The sequence below is a fragment of the Suncus etruscus genome, chromosome 8 (assembly GCF_024139225.1).
Source record: "Suncus etruscus isolate mSunEtr1 chromosome 8, mSunEtr1.pri.cur, whole genome shotgun sequence".
NCBI classification, from domain to species: Eukaryota; Metazoa; Chordata; class Mammalia; order Eulipotyphla; family Soricidae; genus Suncus; species Suncus etruscus.
In genome coordinates, this window is record NC_064855.1 from 66490816 (window position 1) to 66497285 (window position 6470).

Sequence of the window (6470 nt, forward strand, 5' to 3'; positions counted from 1 at the left end):
GTGGTTTGAAACCCTGCATCCCATATGGTCTCCTGAGCCTACCAGCAGCGATTTCTGAGCATAGAGCCAGGAGTAACCCCTGAGCGCTGCTGACGCTGAGTGCAACCCAACCCCCCCCAAAAAAAGTCACCATTGAACTTGATCCATTCCCTATTTGCTGAGCCTTAAGTTTGTCTCCAATCTCTTGCTATATCAGGGTCACTTTTTTATTGTTTGTTTTTTTTGGGCCACAGCTGGTGACGCTCAGTGATTACTTCTGGCTATGTGCTCAAAAATCGCTCCTGGCTTGGGGAGGGGGCATATAGGACCCGGGGGATCAAACGCGGTCAGTCCTAGGTAAACTGTGTGCAAGGCAAACGCCCTACTGCTGCACCCACTGCTCTGGCGCCATAGCAGGGACACTTTAAATGACATATTTTGTACATGTGCAAGTAGACTTGAATGCTCAATTTTTAGCAGTGTAATGACAGTTGTGGCATATACTATTAATGGTTTCCAGAGTTCATATCAACATACACAGAGGCTTTTTCCATTAATTTTGCCAACAAAGGGCATTTAAACATTTTTTTTACTTCCATTAATCGAGTAGGTAAAAAGTAATTTCTCAGTATAATTTTAATTTGCATTTTTATGAGTAAAGCTGAATTTCTTTGTACATATTTAAAACTATTCTTTTCTGGGAATTGTGTGTTTCTATTCTTTGTCCATTTATCTATTGCTGAGCTCATTTATTTTTTCTTTGTTGAATTTTTCATATTGGCCTTTATCAGATATTCAAATGTGAGGAAATTAAACTTGGTTTATAATGTGAGTTGCAAATATTTGTCTCTCAATTGTGCAAATTTTATGCAACATATTTTTCTAATACTGGCAGTTATCAATGCTTCGATTTTCGGGCTTCTGGGTGCTTCATTATCCAAAGGCAGTTCTTGCCCATTCTGAGATTTTTTTTTATAATCTCACATTCTTTCTCTAATTTTTTATAGCTTCATTTTTAATACCCGAAAATACTTTATCTATCTGGAATTCTTGTTGATCTACAGCATTAGACAGAGATGTAACCTATTTTCCCTCTTGTTTATTGAGGAATCTCAACACCACAAAGTAACATAAACAATCCCCATGCACCCTTATGAACCCCTTCTGTGTATTTGTGTCACAGAACTTTCTGTTACAGAAGAGCTTTAAACCAGTTCCTTTTTTGTAGATATGAGTGTCTTCTTGCTTTTGCTTTGTGTAAACTGTTAGTGTGAAAATGAAGAACAGGGGTGAAGAAACTGTGCCTGAGAGGTGGGGTACCCAAGAGCCTTTTCTGGACATAGATTAGAACACTTGGACCAGAAACTAAGTGTTAATTGTTGTATTTGCAAATATCTAATTGTATCTGCAAGAGGATGCTCCTAACTCGCATATTACCTTATTTTACTGAAAGCTTATAGTCACAAAGAAAATACTTACTGGCCAGTTTAAGTAGGCCCAGACACTGTATAACCATGAGTTTATAACAATGACATTGCAACATTCCTTTAGAGAGATAGCCACCACATCCCACCACACAGGTCATGAATATTGCAATTCATCCCTGAGATGTTAGGGGGATTGGGCCCTGAAATGCCCTCTCATTCACTCTAAGATGATTCTGGCAATGTCTATTTCTTCTCTTTTCTTGGCTTGCCAAACCAACACGTACATCTCACTGACAGCACCCAAGCATTTTATATGTGTACTTCACCAGTAAGAGACTAGGAAATAAATGTTCCCTCTGCCTTTTGAATCAAGAGGCTCAGTGGTCATGGCTGAAGCAATTCAACATTTTTGATTCTGGAAAGTTTTAATATGCCATGTCTGGACTAATTGATTCTCATATTTTTAATTTTTTGTTTTTAGGGCCTCATCCAATGGTGCTCAGGGCTTACTCCCAGCTCTGTACTCAAAAGATCTTTCCTAGAATGCTCAGGTGACCATATAGGTTGTAGGGATCATACCTAGGTCAGCCATGTGCAAGGCAAGCATCTTACCTGCTTCGCTACAAGTCTGATCCTATCTTATGTTTTTAAATAAATACTTCATACTCAAAGTTATATAAGGTCAACAAAAACTTGGCAAGTGAGTTGTGGTTAAAGACTTGCCCCACAATACCCTCAATGATCTGGTTTGCTAGCGTAAGTCCTTATACAATATTTTTCTAACCAATGCTTTCTGTTTTAAATAACTCATTAGTGTTTAAAATAAAAAAATGAAGGACCACAACTCTTGAAACAAATGAAACTTTATTTACAGATTAAAAAACCAAATTCCTCAGGAATTCTTTATGAAAACAATCTTTTAACTCGATATTCAAAAATAAAAAGATTGAAGTGGGCAATGGAAAGCTTTTAAATTTTGTACATAGTCACATTTAAACAATTTCATAAGATGCAAAAAATATACTTCTCCTATAATGGGAAATGCATGGCCTTTATATTTTATAATTTTAGGCTTAAGTTTTATGATGGCTGCCCCAAATTAAAGCAAAATAAAAGAATATTCCAAAATAAAAAAAACTTGGTTTTGTTATATTGTTTCTATCTTTATTTCTTCTCTATATGTTAATACCTCTAGGAGTAAACCAAAGGAGAATTTTTTTTTCTGGTAATATTATTACTAACATAAAAAAAAAAGTGAAAAAAAGAGGCTCTTGTAGAGCATCTAAAATCTCCAGTGATGTCCAATGATCTCCTGTCATTATAAATTTCTGAGAAAAAATATATTAACATTATCTATCCTAAATAAGAAACAAAAAGTAGCCTCATGTTTTAGGATTAAATTTACACAATAACAAACCATCTATTCTGGAGCATATAAGTCAGAGACATGTTTTTTAAACCTAAAAAAATGAACCAAGTAATTTAAGTGAAAATGTCAAATGGTTGATATATTCAAACAAGATGAAAAAAATCTTAGTAAGACCATGACCTTTATCTTTCTCTTTTTCTGAAAGGAAGGCTTATATTGCAATGCTCTGCCCAATACAAGAAGAACTTTATCTGATAAGAGTCTTATAATACCATCTCTCCTATCTTCGCTCCTCTCCCTAAAGGCAACCATTTATTTAACAGTAACACAATCACTATTTAAGGCATCTCTATCTCAAATTACAATTTAGAGCTCAACAATGTAATTTTAAGTATAATAAACTGCACCTTTAACACTAAAGACCATTTAAAGAATGCTCCACTTCTAGATATGGAGAGTATTATGCTGAGTGAAATAAGTTAGAGGGAGAGAGATGCAGAATGATCAAAATCATTTGTGGGCTATATATAAAAATAAAAAGATACTGTTATAGGGGCTGGAGAGATAGCACAGCAATAGGGCGTTTGCTGTGCAAGTGGCCAACCCAGGACCAACATTGGTTCAAATCCCAGCATCCCAAATGGTTCCCCGTGCCTGCCAGGAGCGATTTCTGAGCACAGTCAGGAGTAACCCCTGAGCGCTACTGGTTGTGTGTGACCCAAACAAACAAACAAAAAAAGATACTGTCATAATAATAATATCCAAAGACAATAGAGAGGAGGGCCAGGATTGTTTCACTGAAGGAAGCTTGAAACAAAGGATGGTGGGAATGATTCAGTTAGGACAGAGAATATGAAAATAAAAATGCTCACTCTGGACAAGATCTGGGTGCTTAAATGATATAAAGTGATATGCACAACACCCCTTCATAACAGTACTGCCAATCTCAGTTTCTTTTCCTTCCTTCCTTCCTTCCTTCCTTCCTTCCTTCCTTCCTTCCTTCCTTCCTTCCTTCCTTCCTTCCTTCCTTCCTTCCTTCCTTCCTTCCTTCCTTCCTTCTTTCTTTCTTTCTTTCTTTCTTTCTTTCTTTTGTTTTTGGGTCCAACCTGGCGGCGCTCAGGGGCTACTCCTGGCTCTGTGCTCAGAAATCGCTCCTGGAAGGCATGGGGGGCCATATGGGATGTGGGGATTCAAACCACCATCTATCCTGGATTGGCTGCGTGCAAGGCAAAGGCCTTACCACTGTGCTATCTCTCCAAGCCCTAATCTCAGTTTCTAAAAGGATAAAAGAAGGGTGGGATGTTTGCCATCTGGGGGCAGCGGGGAAGAAAACTGTGGACCCTGATGGTGGTAAATGTGCACTGGTGAAGGGATGGGTGTTGGAATATTGTCTTAAACTCAATCATGAACAATTTTATAACTATACCTCACAGTGATTCAATTAAAAAGTTATTTGAAAATATAAAAATAAAACAATGTGCTCCAGTTTGGGGAAACTATTGTTTTTTCTCATTGAAAACTCAGTAAGACTGGATAAAGAAATGTAAGAAATTAAGAAGCTTACATATTAGAAAAGACCAATATCAATTTTTGGATAGCTGGAAGGTGTCTAGATTGAAGTAAGCCTTCTACAGCACTGGAAAAGGGGAAGAAATAAAGAACATATTTCCATTCTGTGCAAGCTGCCACTTTGGTCCATGGATCAAAAAATTGTTTGGGTTGGCCTTATATGTGTTAAAATTCTTCTCATAGTGGCATGAGAATCCAAGGTGCCAGCCAGTACTGTGATAAAACCTGCAAGAAAGTACTAGGCACATAGAAGAGGCCTTTCTCCTTTTTTTTTGGCAGAGAAAAGATAGTCCAGGGAAGGGAAAAGGCTAAATATGTAATTAAAAAAAATTCCTATTCCCCTCAACAGAGTAAAGCAAAAATAAGGTGACATTTTTACTCTGAACCATCAAATTCCCCAAAATATATGTCAGAAATTTAAAGATGAAGAACAAGGAAGCGTCTATTCCTTTCACTGAGGCAGGGGATGGGTGGTAGTGGAATGTAACAACTGTAACAATTAACTGAAGGTGATGGATGTACTTGATGAATTTGTGTTCATATTACTCACTAAAAGTGCTATTTTAGTGACAAGGCAGCTCTGATCAATTCTGCTTAGAAGAATATGTCATCTCTGTAGTAAGTAGCACCACTCCTTGATTAAATACTGATATTATGAAAAGAATCATTGTGCTAGGTTCTTATCTGTTTTTTTTTGTTTGTTTGTTTGTTTTGTTTTTGTCCTTTATGGCTATACCTAGAGATGCTCAGGAGGTAATTGCTGGTATGGTGCTCAGTGGACGCTAGGGTGCCAGGAATTGACTCTGGTCTTCCATAGGCACAACACAGGCACTCACCCTCTGTGCTCTCCTCCTGCATTCTTTGCACTGTTATGATTCAAAAAAATATTTTGCATCATGATTTGAACAGTTTACTCATAAACTTAAATCAGCTAAGAAACTTTCCAGATTAAAATTTTGTGCTTGAAAAAAAATTTTTGTGCTTGGTGTTTATAATAAAGTAATTGAAAACAAAATAAAAATTAAAAAAAGACAAGAAATGGTTCTTAAGAAACAAAATATCTTGAAGTAGACATCTCAGCTGATTCCTTTTTTTTTCTACCAGCTGATTCCTTTCTATTATATTAAATAACATATTTATTTATTCTAGGATTCATCATTCGAAATTTAAAAATAAAACTTGTGTTTGGGGCTGGAGCAATAATCCAGCAGGTAGGATGCCTACCTTGCATGTAGCTAACCTGGGTTTGATCTCTGGTATCCCATATGGTTCCCCAGCCTGCCAGGAGTAATTCCTAGTAGAGTCAAGAGTAACCAGAGCACTGCCAGGTATGGCCATAAAACAACAAAAATAAATGAGTAAAAACATAACAAAATCTTGTGCTTTATCAAAGCTAGAACAGCAAGCAATAGAATAATTGAGATTAATTTGTAAGGAACTGTACATTAGAGAATATAAATTTAGGATTTAACTACTTCCTTAGAATTTTCTGTTCTGTATCTTACGAGGTAGTACTCAAAAGTATCACAAACTTTTAATACTCTCATGATGCTTGTGAACACAGAGGTTCTATTCACATTTCTGTGTTCATGAACTACTGTCAAATTTTTAAGAAGGCTATTCATGATTAAGTGAAAATCAGTTTTGGGGGCTGGAACAATACAGTGGGTAGAAAATTTGCCTTGCATGCAGCTGGACTGGGTTCAATCCCCAGCATGCCATATGGTTCCCTGAGCCTGCAAGGGGTGATTCGTGAGTGCAGAGCCAGGAGTAACCCCTGATCACCACCAGGTATGGCCCCAAAACAAAAACAAATTTTTAAAAATTAATCTTCAATAAACTGGCTAAAAATAATCAAATATAAATAGATAAAATAAGATCACCCAAAACAATGGTGAAAGACTTAAGAGAACTCTGGCTGAGGTCCTAAGAGACAGAATCTCAGGCTTCCTACAGCTCTTATTTCAGTCATATCTTGTCCCTCTGACTGCCTCCCCTAGAAACACTGACTGACACTGGAAAACATCAAAAGTTTATCCTTAGTACTTGATCTAACACAGAAATGTCTCTTTCTGTCTTAAGCCAAACCAATCCCAAACAACCTCAAAGCCCTAAGTGTTCAAACA